The sequence below is a fragment of the Scyliorhinus torazame genome, chromosome 11 (genome assembly GCF_047496885.1).
Source record: "Scyliorhinus torazame isolate Kashiwa2021f chromosome 11, sScyTor2.1, whole genome shotgun sequence".
Lineage (NCBI taxonomy): Eukaryota > Metazoa > Chordata > Chondrichthyes > Carcharhiniformes > Scyliorhinidae > Scyliorhinus > Scyliorhinus torazame.
In genome coordinates this window covers 117,051,252-117,065,278 of record NC_092717.1, presented here as the reverse complement: position 1 = coordinate 117,065,278, position 14,027 = coordinate 117,051,252, and positions in this window count along the sequence as shown.

The following is a 14,027-nucleotide window of genomic DNA, read 5'->3' as shown; positions in this document are numbered from 1 at the left end:
TTCCTCCCACAGCCCAAAGATGCGCAGGTTAGGTGGATTGGCCATGATAAATTGCCCTTAGTGTCCAAAATTTCCCTTAGTGTTGGGTGGGGTTACTAGGTTATGGGGATAGGGTGGAGGTGCTGACCTTGGGTAGGGTGCTCTTTCCAAGAGCCGGTGCAGACTCGATGGGCCGAATGGTCTCCTTCTGCACTGTAAATTCTATGAAAACTCTCACAGTCAAAGATGTGCAGGTTAGGTGAATTGGCCATGCTAAATTGCCCCTTAGTGTCCAAAAGGTTAGGTGGGGTTACTGGTTTATGGGTTAGGCTGGAGGCGTAGGCTTAAGAAGAGTGCTCTTTCCAAGCCTGCTGACTTGATGGACCGAATGGCCCATTTCTGCACTGGAGGGATTATATGATTCCATGACAATGTTGCCAAATAAAAGCTGGTGATTTCTTCCTTGTTCAATATTTCCCCTTCTACCAATATGACTAGAATAGACTACCTGGTCATTATCACATTGTATTTTGAGGGACTTTGCTTTGTGCAAATTGGCTGCCATATTTATTACATTACAGCAGTGACTATACTTCATAAAGTACTTCAGTGTGTTAAATGGTTTGGGACATTACAAGGTCATGAAAATTGCCAAAGAATTGCAATATTTTCTTCTTTCTTTTCAGAGTACATCTTGTTATGTGAACAAATAAAAATGAGGAAAACATTTGGATTAAGCATATTTGGTGGGCTATTTATAATTTCTGACTTAAAAATTGCTTTCGATATTCAAACATTTGAAAGTTTTTCATTAATGCAGGTTGTATGTCATAGCTGCTTATAGGTAAGGAGAAAGTAAAGTAACCTTCCATTTTTCCAGGCCTCATCAGGAATACTACAAAAAAATTCCATCTTGGACCTGCTTCAGTAAATCACTTCGACATGGAATATCATAAACTTTACTTAAGGTGTCTAATTATTTACATATAAGACCACGTAAATGTTTTTTTAACTGCTAGATTTAAATATTTATAATATTAACATTAATGAATTCTAATTGTAAATTATTTTTATTCTGAAACCCCAAGATCATTGTTTCTTGAGCAGAAATAACTGTACAGGATGCCACTTTCAAAATGTCACTTCCCAAAACGCTTCAGAATTGCAGCTACAAGTTTTACCTTTAATTTTGTAGTCTCGGATATATTACAATTTTTGTGCAATATCTTCAAAGCTAGAACATCTTAAAAAACAAATGGTGAAAGATTTATTTTATTTCCATTAAATATTGTTGATCAGTTTTAACCTATGTCTGGTGAAGTGCTTGTATCTGTTTGTTCAACATTGAAGTCAGCCACCTGCAAACGTGCTCCCATCAAAAATATGAGAACTTTCTAAAACAACCTTAATATTCTCAGAAAAACCTCACTAAAAACAAAATTGATCAATGGTTTTGGTTGAAGTAACCACGGAACTTATTTCTGTGGCAGTGATGTTTGTGTGTTTTGCTGTTCCAAGCCAGGGGAGTTATAGTTTGACTTTGAGAGATATCCATTTCAGATGAAACAAACTACATTGCAGATACTAACTAGTGGGGCATACTTACTTTTAAATGGTTTTCCATTAGCATATCTTTATTCAAATGCAAATGTATGCACCTTGGACAAAACATTAATGAAAGTCATAACTATCCCAGAGGACCATAGACTGCTCTCCCCTTTTGAGAGAAGGGACTCGTGGTGATTTAACCTGAGGGGCATCACACCACAGGCGAGGGACAATGCTGAGAAGGCAGGACCTTCATGGTGACCTCAGCCGATACGGGAATTGAACACATACTGTTAGCATCTCTCTACATTACAAACCAGCCATCCAGCCAACTGAGCTAACCGACTGACCTCCCCTTGGGCAGAGCAATATGCAGAGAGGATAAATGGTTTAGTGTGGTAATGCATGAACAAATTTACATCAGTGATGAGACTTCACTGACTAACCTATGACTATGGAGACAGAAGGGAATGATCATAAGCATGATCCTTGTTCTCAAATATTCTATTTAAAAATAATTCCAATTGTTTCCACACAGATAATAATGTTATTGGTTTTCGCTCCTTTTGTGTGGAAGTGTAATATTTTTGACAAGTGCTCAGAGCCATAAGTCAGAGAAAACTTGAGAATGCAGTGACACATATTTATAATTATCATTCAACACTAACAGGTACTATATAAATAGAAGTTGTTGTACTTGAATGTAATTTTTTTTCTTGCTCATTTCACTCCATTCTTTTTGAGTTCAATGTCAGCCCAATGTACACCCAGACCAGATGTTTCCATTACCAGCAGTCAATCCAAGAGCTTCTCTGACTCTCTGTATCAGGAGAGGAGTAAATCTATGGTCTGCCAAGAGGTATTTAAAAATAAATAAATTTAGAGTACCCAATTCATTTTTCTTCCAATTAAGGGGCAATTTAGCATGGCCAATCCACCTACCCTGCACATCTTGGGGTTGCGGGGATGAAACCCATATAAACACGGGGAGAATGTGCAACTCCACACGGACAGTGACCCAGAACCGGGATCGAACCTGGGATATTGGCGATGTGAGGCAGCAGTGCTAACCAGTGTGCCATTGTGCTGCCCACTGCCAAGAGGTATTTGAGGCCAGAATTTAATTTGCTGTCCTTTGAGGGAAAATAAAGAAGAGCTTAAAAAGCACTTAGAAAGACTTATGTTTTAAGAAAGACAGATTTAATCTGACCAGAAGTAATTACTCAAATAGTAATGAACATTTTTTAATAAACTTCTGGATAAGATAATGAAGGCAAATATTCCTACTGTAATGATATTTATAGTGCCAGTGTAGTAAAGGGTTAACATCTGAAACTATGTGTAAATCAAACACTGGATGGCATTACTATTTCATTGTATATAAGACAGCACCTCTAGGAATTCTGGGAGAAGCTGAAGAAAGCATGAAAAGAGCAGAGTGAGAATTGATTGTCGAGACCGAGCACGAGGTCAAAGTCATAGTGTAGTTTAATAGTTAGATAGAATATTGATTACTGTACTTCAGATTCAGTATTACTAGTTTAGTATCTGTTACTCAGTAAAGTGAGCAAACCTAATCAAAGTTAGTAGTGTAAAATAAATTTGTTTTGATTCAAACTTCTTATTTTTATATTCTTTGTCAACACTACATATCTGGCTATCTTGGAGGAAAAGGCAAGGAATATAACATGTGACCAGGATATTGCTAAAGTTATTCAGATAGATTAGATAGATTCTAACAGCCAAACTAGCATGCGACTCAGACTTCGAAGAACAGACTGCTTACAGACCTGCTACTTCAAAACACAGAAGGATCCCAAACTCACGGAGAAAGTTCAATCTCTATGACAGCACAGGATATCTGGTCAACTAGATGTAAACTGGAACGTTTTTAAACAACAGTTTCAGCTATATCTGTCTGCATCTGATTTAGACAATGAAGGTAATAATTGGAAACTAGCATTATTCTTAATAATGGCTAGTCCACAAGCCATAGACCTGTATAACTCCTTTCAATTCTCAAAGGACGAAGATAAAACTAAATATAATGTTGTCATTGAGAAATTTGATATGCACTGCAAGACTCAAAGACTTGAAACATATGAAAGATTTATCTTTAAGAAAAGAATGCAAAAAGATGGGGAATCTATTGATTGCTTCATAACAGATTTAAAACTCAAAGCTCAAACATGTAGTTTCTGCATATTATCTGACTCTATGATCAGAGACCAAATTGTCTTTGGAATTGTAGATGAAAAGACGCGAGACGGAAGAAGACCATTCTGCGCATGCGCAAAGACACTTTGTGCATGACAAAATAAACGTCATGACATGTGGACGCTGTAAACACACCCACCCACATTAAAAATGTCCTGTACTTGGAAACACTTGCTCAAAATGTTGAAACTCAACCACTTTGCTGTGCAATGCAGAACTTCACTTAAAGCAACACAATTTAAATCTGCCAATCTACCGAAGACACACATGAACATAAGAAGTGTAGACACAAATGAAGAAACTTTTATAAGTGATAACTCTGATAATGATCTTGATGCTTATTGCTTAGAAGATTCCTTCTTTGTAGGCATAATTGAAAAATTTGATGCTACTGTAAATGTTCCAACTAATTGTCCAATCTATTGACACGGAATCCGAATGGAATACACCGCTTCAAGTAAATGGTTCCAAAATCATTTTTAAGCTGGACCCAGGAGCTTCCACAAACATGATAAACACAAATGACCTTTTGCAACTTAGTCAACCTCCTAAAATACAGAAAACAGATTGTCAATTGCGTGATTATAATGGCAACGCAATCACCTCATTGGGATCTTGCTATCTTGTTGTGACAAATCACAACACCATCATCACCTTACATTTTGAGACTGTTGCCTGTCAGGATCTTCACATAGTTCAAAGAATTTATAGCATAAGTGCACCTCTTCCATCTGTTCAGGAAGATATTCAAGGAATTCTTGATCAATTTCCTCACGTCCTTGAAGGTATGGGTACTCTTCCATTTCAATATAAAATACAATTGAAACCTGATGGCAAACCAGTGGTACGCCCTCCTAGATGAGTTCCTGCTCCGCTTCGTGAAAGATTAAAGCAAGAACTTGCACATATGCAGAAACTTGGCATAATCTCCAAGATTACAGCACCGACTGATTGGGTTAGTTCGATGGTGTGCGTCAAGAAACCATCTGGAGAATTAAGAATCTGCATAGATCCAAAAGATCTAAATAAGAATATAAAGCGTGAAGATTATTCAATACCCAAGTGTGAAGAGATTACCAGCGAAATGGCAAATGCAAAAATTTTCTCTAAACCGGACACCTCCAGAGGATTTTGGCAAATGCAGTTAGATGACACAAGCACAAAATTGTGTACGTACGTTCAACACACCATTTGGTCGATACTGTTTCAACAGAATGCCATTTTGTATTATTTCAGCATCGGAGATATTTCATCGTGCGATGGAACAAATGACTGAAGGTATCGATGGAGTACGAGTTTACGTGAATGATATCATCGCCTGGTCATCTACACGTGAAGAGCATAATGCAAGGCTATTGCAAGTCTTCCAACAGATACACAAATTTGGTTTAAAACTAAACAGAGCCAAATGCAATTTTGGTATCTCAACTTTAAAGTTCCTGGGTGATCAAATCTCAGAACATGGTGTGCGACCTGACAAAGACAAGATTGCTGCCATACAGAAGATGATAGTTCCAGAGAACAAGAAGCAGTGTTGAGATTCCTAGGCATTGTTAATTTCCTTGGAAAGTAAATTCCAAACCTCTCTTCCAGAACCAGAGCTTTGTGACATCTCATCAGGAAATCTACTACATTTTCATGGACGGATGAGCACTAAACAGAATGGATGGATCTAAAGTCAACATTAACTACTGCACCTGTTCTTTCCTTCTTTGACCCTGACCGAGAAACAAACATCTCAAAGGATGCAAGTTAAAGTGGAATTGGAGCTTCTACAAAGAGATGATGATTCTTTGTGGACACCCATTGCTTATGCATCGCGATCAATGACACCTACTGAACAAAGGTATGCCCAGATAGAAAAATAATTTTTAGGTTTACTAACTGGGATTCTCAAGTTTCACGACTATGTCTATGGCCTACCAACATTCACAGTCAAAACTGATCACCGACCACTTATTCACATCGTTCACAAAGATTTGAATGACATGACTCCTAGACTGCAGCATATTCTTATGAAGTTAAGACGGTATGATTTTCAACTTGTCCAAACTCCAGGCAAAGATTTGGTAATAGCTGATGCATTACCTCGTTCTATCAACTCAGAAGAATGACCAGCAGAGTTCATTCAGCACATTGAAGCTCAAGTGCAGCTTCGAGCTGAAACCTTACCTGCTTCAGATGACAAACTTAAACTCATCAGAGATGAGACCAACAAAGATGAAATGTTGCAACGTGTCATTAACCATTTGACCAATGGTTGGCCCAAAGGACACTGTTCCAAATACAGAAACATTCAATCTGAACTCACAGTTGTTGATGCTTTTTTACTGTCTCAATCGCATAGTGATTCCTATGACACTTAGACCCATGATACTACAAAAAATACATGAAGGTCATCTAGTTATAGAGAAATGCAAAATAAGAGCGAGACAGACAGTATATTGACCAGGCATCAACATGGACATCACAAACTTGATCCTTGAATGTGAAGCATGTCAATGCATCCAATCAACTCAATGCAAAGAAACACTTCTACCACATGATCTTGAAAAGACTCCATGGTGAAAAGTTGGAGTCAACTCATTTCACTTTTATGGTTGTGATTATATTCTAATCATTGATTATTTCTCAAACTATCCTGAAGTCACCAAACTGTCTGACTTAACTGCTAAATCCGTGATCAATGCTACGAAAGAATTTTTTGCTAGACATGGGATACCGTACAAAGTCATGTTATATAACTGACCTTGTTTTGATAGTTATAAATGGGCAGAATTTGCTAAAGCATATAACTTTGCTCACATAACTTCAAGTCCTCTCTACCTACAATCGAATGGAAAAATTGAAAAAGGGATTCACATCGCCTGCTCAACTATTGATAAACAGAACATTATGTACAACTCTTCCATGCATTAGACTTCCTGATCCAGATCTTCAGCCTGTCATCAAGAAAATGCAACATCAACAAAGCATTCAGGAGAAATACTACAATCAACATGCGACACCACTGGAACCACTGAATCCGGGTGATCAAGTGAGGATTCATATTCCTGCTGGAAGATGGTCTGCTCTTGCTAAGATAATTCGTCAAGCAGCACCTCGTTCGTACATCATTCAAATGAATGATGGTTCGATTGTTAGAAGAAATCAAAGAGCACTTCTGAAAGTTCGACCTTCCAGTAAGATATTTCCTGATCTTGAAATGAATGAAAGTTTATTTCGTACAGCATTAACATCTTCTAAGATTCCAGAAGACATTCAAGACTTCTGACATGCCACTTACTGGATTGAGAAGATCATCCAGAAAACGAAGGAAACCGGATAGACTTAACTTGTGAAGAATCACAAATAAACTGTTTGAATAATTTTTTCTTGCTCCCTTGTTCATTTAATATACATATCATGTATTCTGTAGCTGTGTTATACATTTTTTCTTTTAGTCAAATAAAAAGAGATGTCTAAAAAAAAAAGGGGATGTAATGATATGTACAGTGCCAGTGTAGTAAAGGGTTAACACCTGGAACTATGTGTAAATCAAACACTAGATGGCATTACCTATTGTATATAGCATCTCTAGGAATTCTGGGAGAAGCTGAAGAGAACATGATGAGAGCAGAATGAGAATTGATTGTAAAGACATAGCACGAGGTCAAGACATAGTGTAGTTTAATAGCTAGATAGAATATTGATTACTACAGATTCAGTATTACTAGTTTAATATCTGTTACTCAGTAAAGTGTGCAAACCTAATCAAAGTTAGTGATGTTTTGATTCAAACTTCTTATTTTATATTCTTTGTCAATACTACATATCTGGCTATCTTGGAGGAAAAGGCAAGGAATATAACATCTACTTGCCTTGAATTATTTCACAGGAGATTGACAAGTATTTTGGAATTGCTCAACTTCTACATATATGGTTAAATCAAACATTTCCTCTCTCACCAAGGCGTGCAAAAAGGGAATGTATTAAAGAGTAATTGAGCCATACAGACCAGAACGCTCCCAAGTTTGAGGTCTAAGTTGTAATGAATTAGCTCACAATTGGGAGAGATGTTTGATTGATAGAATTGACCTCAACAACTCTCAGAAAAGGTGGGAAATTGGCTAAGATTCCTGCTCCTGATTGCCATTCTCCAATTCCTACCAAAATTTGCACACTTAAATGTTGGAAAAGGGTGGATCAGGCCTTGTTGTGACTTTATCCATGTTGGGTTAGTCTACTGACACTCACTGTCATCATAGAAGTTTACAGCATGGAAACAGGCCCTTCGGCCCAACCAGTCCATGCCGCCCAGTTTTTACCATTAAGCTAGTCCCAGTTGCCCGCACTTGGCCCATAACCCTCTATACCCATCTTACCCATGTAACTATCTAAATGCTTTTTAAAAGACACAATTGTACCTGCCTCTACTACTACCTCTGGCAGCCCATTCCAGACACTCACTACCCTCTGAGTGAAGAAATTGCCCCTCTGGGCCCTTCTGAATCTCTCCTCTCTCACCTTAAACCTATGCCCTCTAGTTTTAGACTCCCCTACCTTTGGAAAAAGATGTTGACTATCTACCTTATCTATGCCCCTCATTATTTTATAGACCTCTATAAGATCACCCCTAAGCCTCCTACGCTCCAGGGAAAAAAGTCCCAGTCTATCCAGCCTCTCCTTATAACTCAAACCATCAAGTCCCGGCAACATCCTAGTAAATCCTTTCTGCACTCTTTCCAGTTTAATAATATCCTTTCTATAATAGGGTGACCAGAACTGCACACAGTATTCCAAGTGTGGCCCTACCAATGTCTTGTACAGCTTCAACAAGACGTCCCAACTCCTGTATTCAATGTTCTGACCAATGAAACCAAGCATGCCGAAAGCCTTCTTCACCACCCTGTCCACCTGCGACTCCACCTTCAAGGAGCTATGAACCTGTACTCCTAGATCTCTTTGTTCTATAACTCTCCCCAACGCCATACCATTAACTGAGTAGGTCCTGGCCTGATTCGATCTGCCAAAATGCATCACCTCACATTTATCTAAATTAAACTCCATCTGCCATTCGTCGGCCCACTGGCCTAATTGATCAAGATCCCGTTGCAATCCTAGATAACCTTCTTCACTATCCACTGTGCCACCAATCTTGATGTCATCTGCAAACTTACTAACCATGCCTCCTAAATTCTCATCCAAATCATTAATATAAATCACAAATAACAGTGGACCCAGCACCGATCCCTGAGGCACACCACTGTTCACAGGCCTCCAGTTTGAAAAACAACCCTCTACAACCACCCTCTGCCTTCTGTCGTCCAGCCAATTTTGAATCCAATTGGCAACCTCACGTTGAGCTTTAACCTTCTGCAACAACCTACCATGCGGTACCTTGTCAAAGGCTTTGCTAAAGTCCATGTAGACAACGTCTACTGCACTGCTCTCATCTACCTTCTTGGTCACCCCCTCAAAAAACTCAATCAAATTTGTGAGACGTGATTTTCCACGCACAAAGCCATGCTGACTGCCCCGAATCAGTCCTTGCCTCTCTAAATGCTTGTAGATCCTGTCTCTCAGAATACCTTCTAGCAACTTACCTACTACAGACGTTAGGCTCACCGGTCTGTAGTTCCCAGGCTTTTCCCTGCTGCCCTTCTTAAACAAGGGCACAACATTCGCCACTCTCCAATCTTTGTGGCTGCCGATGATTCAAATATCTCTGTTAGGGGACCCGCAATTTCCTCCCTAGCCTCCCACAACATCCTGGGATACATTTCATCAGGTCCCGGGGATTTATCTACCTTGATGCGCTTTAAGACTTCCAGCACCTCCTCCTCTGTAATATGAACACTTCTCAAGACATCACTATTTATTTCCCTTAGCTTCCTAACATCCATGCCTTTCTCCACCGTGAATACCGATGAGAAATATTAATTCAGGATCTCACCCAACTCTTGTGGCTCTGCACATAGATGTCCTTGTAGATCCTTGAGAGGCCCTACTCTGTCCCTAGTTACTCTTTTCCCCTTTATGTATCTGTAGAATCTCTTTGGATTCTCCCTTGCATTATTTGCCAAAGCAATTTCATGTCCCCTTTTTGCCCTCCTGATTTCCCTCTTAACTCTATTTCGACAATCTCTATACTCTTCAAGGGATCCACTTGATCCCAGTTGCTTATGTACGTCATATGCCTCCTTCTTCTTTTTGACCAGAGTCTCAATATCTCGAGTCATCCAGGGTTCCCTACTTCTACCAGCCTTGCCCTTCACTCTAAAGGGAATGTGCTTACCCTGCACCCTGGTTAACACATTTTTAAAAGCCTCCCATTTACCAGCCGTCCCTTTGCCTGCCAACAGTCTCCCCCAATCTACCTCTGCAAGTTCCTGTCTGATACCATCAAAATTGGCCTTGCCCCAATTAAGAATTTTAACTCTTGGGCCAGACCTATCATTCTCCATAGCTATCTTAAAACTAATGGAGTTATGGTCACTTGTCCCAAAGTGATCCCTCACTAGCACTTCTGTCACTTGCCCTTCCTTATTTCCCAAGACGAGGTCAAGTTTTGCCCCCTCTCTAGTCGGTCCATCCACATACTGAATGAGAAATTCCTCCTGAATACACTCCACAAATTTCCCTCCATCCAAGCCCCTAATGCTATGGCTGTCCCAGTCAATGTTGGGAAAGTTAAAGTCCTCTACTACTACCACCCTATTATTCTTGCAGCTATCTGTAATCTCCTTACATATTTGCTCCTCAATTTCCCGCTGACTATTTGGGGGCCTGTAGTACAGTCCTACCAAGGTGATCTCTCCCTTCTTATTTTTCAGTTCCACCCATATAGACTCAGTGGGCGAACCCTCGGATATATCCCCTCTAAGTACTGCCGTGATGTTCTCCCTAATCAAAAACGCCACTCCCCCTCCTCTCTTACCTCCTGTTCTATCCTTTCTATAGCATCTGTACCCCGGAACATTGAGCGGCCAGTCCTGCCCCTCCCTTAGCCATGTTTCAGTCATAGCTATAATATCTCAGTCCCATGTGCCCATCCATGCCCTGAGTTCATCCGCTTTGCCCGTCAGGCCCCTTGCATTGAAATAAATGCAGTTTAATGTAGACCTTCCTTGCTCTCTGCCCTGCTTTCTCTGGTCATGCTTTACACACTCTCCCTTACTGCCTTTTGTTTCTGTCCCCACTGACTTCCTACATCGGTTCCCATCCCCCTGCCACATTAGTTTAAACCCTCCCCAACTGCACTAGCAAACACACCCCCGAGAACATTGGTTCCGGTCCCACCCAGATGCAGACCGTCCGATTTGTACAGGTCCCACCTCCCCCAGAACCGGTCCCAATGTCCCAGGAATTTGAAACCCTCCCTCTTGCACCATCTCTCAAGCCACGTATTCATCCTAGCTATCCTGTCATTCCTACTCTGACTATCACGTGGCACTGGTAGCAATCCTGAGATTACTACCTTTGAGGTCCTACTTTTTAGTTTAACTCCTAACTCCCTAAATTCAGCTTGTAGGACCTCATCCCGTTTCTTACCTATATCGTTGGTGCCTATATGCACCACGACAGCTGGCTGTTCACCCTCCCCCTCCAGAATGCCCTGCAGCGGCTCCGAGACATCCTTGACCCTTGCACCAGGGAGGCAACATACCAACCTGGATTCTTGTTTGCGTCTGCAGAAACGCCTGTCTATTCCCCTTACAATTGAATCCCCTATCTCTATAGCTCTGCCACTCTTTTTCCCGCCCTTCTGTGCAGCAGAGCCAGCCACGGTGCCATGAACCTGGCTGCTGCCACCTTCCCCTGGTGAGCCATCTCCCCCAACAGTTTCCAAAACGGTAAATCTGTTTTGGAGGGAGATTCCAAGACAGTTTCCAAGCTGTCCAAGGTCCCGGCTCTCTCTCTCTCCCGAACTAACAGCTGACCTGCAAGGTAAGGAAGTTGTTAAGCAGTACTTGCCTCACCCACGCCGCGACCTTTTAAACTGTCCCCTCTGTGCCCTAAGCACTGTTGAAGGTCACAGATGAACAATGGTGCTTTGGGTGAAGTATTAAGGAGGATCAGTGTTCATGGCACTTTCACAAAAGGAGAGGAGTGAGAAATTTGATAGTTTTGCAGAAGTTGGCTCGTTGACCTCCCTCTTCTGTTCATATACATACATTGACATACAAGCAAAATAAGGACCTTTGAGTCTCCAGTACAACACCAACAACTTGGACATTCATATATGGAATAATAAAGGAAAGTTTTATGTTTATAAAGACAGCAGAATAATTACTAATATATTAACATTTCTTCTAGGTAAATTTAAATGGCAGATTAATACATTGATATTTAACAAAATGACAATTAACAAATTTGCCCTTCCCCAGGAAACAAAATAAGCCACAATAATTATTTTCTCTGTATGTTTGCAAATACTTTATAAAATGAAGTTAATTAATTAATTTAGGTGAACATAAGATAATTAATTATTTGACTTCACCATACAAAAGCACATGAATTAAGAAATAGTTCCTGAGGAAAGAACGTTTTTGAATCAAATATATTCAGATTCCCTTACTTGTAGAGATAAACCAGTTTTAACTGCCAACCAAAAAGTGTAAATTTCTTCATAACTTAATCTTATTCTTAATGTTGTATTATGTGTTGCCATTAAATAATTAATTTTGTAAGTATCTATTTTTATAAAAAAAGCTTGAAGTTTTCATTAAGACCCATGAAGTAAGAAATGGCCAGTTGGCACATCTACATGAAACATGCATGGTTTTTGTAAAAAACACATGCTGTAATACTTAATTTGTGGATTTAAGAGAGGACAAACTATTTGCATCTGGTGTTAGTCGCAGCCTCACCTTTAAGTCAGAAGTTTGTGAGTTCACACCCCACTTGCACATATGATCCAGTTGACACTCCAGTGCAGCCCTGAGAGAAAGCTGCATTACTTCAGATGAGATGTTAAACTAAGGTTTAATTATTTTGCCTATATGGATATTAAAGGTACAATTTGAAGCAGAGCGGGTGAATCACAGGAAGATGGGAACAGAGCGAGGCCATCTCCTTTGAGCATATTTGCCTAGCATCTTTGTGAAAATATAAAAATCACAATATAAACAGAAAAAATATTTAACTGGTCTTTCAGCTCAGTGTTGTTTATCAGGTATTGTCGTCTACAGATTGTACTCCAAAGTGATTTTTATGCGGAAAGTCTTTTGAAACATTAATACTGTGGTTACCACGGCAGGTCAAAGGCTAGGAATCCTACGGCGAATAACTCACCTCCTAACCCCCCAAAGCCAGTCCACCATCTACAAGGCCTAAGTCAGGAGTGTAATGGAATACTCTCCACTTGCCTGGATGAGTGCAGCTCCAGCAACACTCAAGAAGCTCAACACCATCCAGGACAACACAGCCCGCCTGATTGCTCCTCCTTCCACAAACATTCAAACCCTCCATCACCGACAAACAGTGGCAGGTGTGTGTACCATCTACAAGATGCACTGCAGTAACTGACCAAGGTTCTTTAGACAGCACCTTCCAAACCCACGACCACTACTATCTCAAAAGACAAGAGCAGCAGATACCTGGGAACCCCACCACACGGAGGTTCTCCTCCAAGTCACTCACCACCCTGACTTGGAAATATACTGCCGTTCCTTCACTGTCGCTAGAGCCTGGAACTCCCTCCCTAACAGCATAGTGGATGTACCTACACCTGAAGGACTGCAGAGGTTCAAGAAGGCAACTCATCACCACCTTCTGAAGGGCAACTAGGGATGGGCAATAAATGCTGGCCGGACCAGCGATGCCCACATCCGTAAATTAATTTTTATAAAATTGCGAATGGTAAGTTTCAATATAACTGCCTTTATCTGCACAATTAGAAAAGTTAGTATTGGGAATGTCAAAACCAATGGGTGGCACAATTATGACCAATTTGAAACATTTAAAACAAACATGGATAAACACCTGCAAGAAGTGCTAAGTGATCATTCTTTTACTGTGGACATATATTGTGGTATAGCCATTGTTGCCCATTGCTACCCTTGAACCTGAATGAACTTGGGCCTGCTAGTATAAAAAGAAGAAAAAATAGATTCATGTGGTACAGCCCTTTGGTTAGTAAGATTTATAGAGAACAATTTCAGTGTCAATTTTATCATGTTGATTTACTGATTGGGAAAGAGGAAAACTTAAATTATTAGAAATGTGGGTTTACTGAAATGAATTTAATTCTGTTTATTATTGTTTCTAAGCCTCTAAGACTGATTAGTTGAATGTTTCCA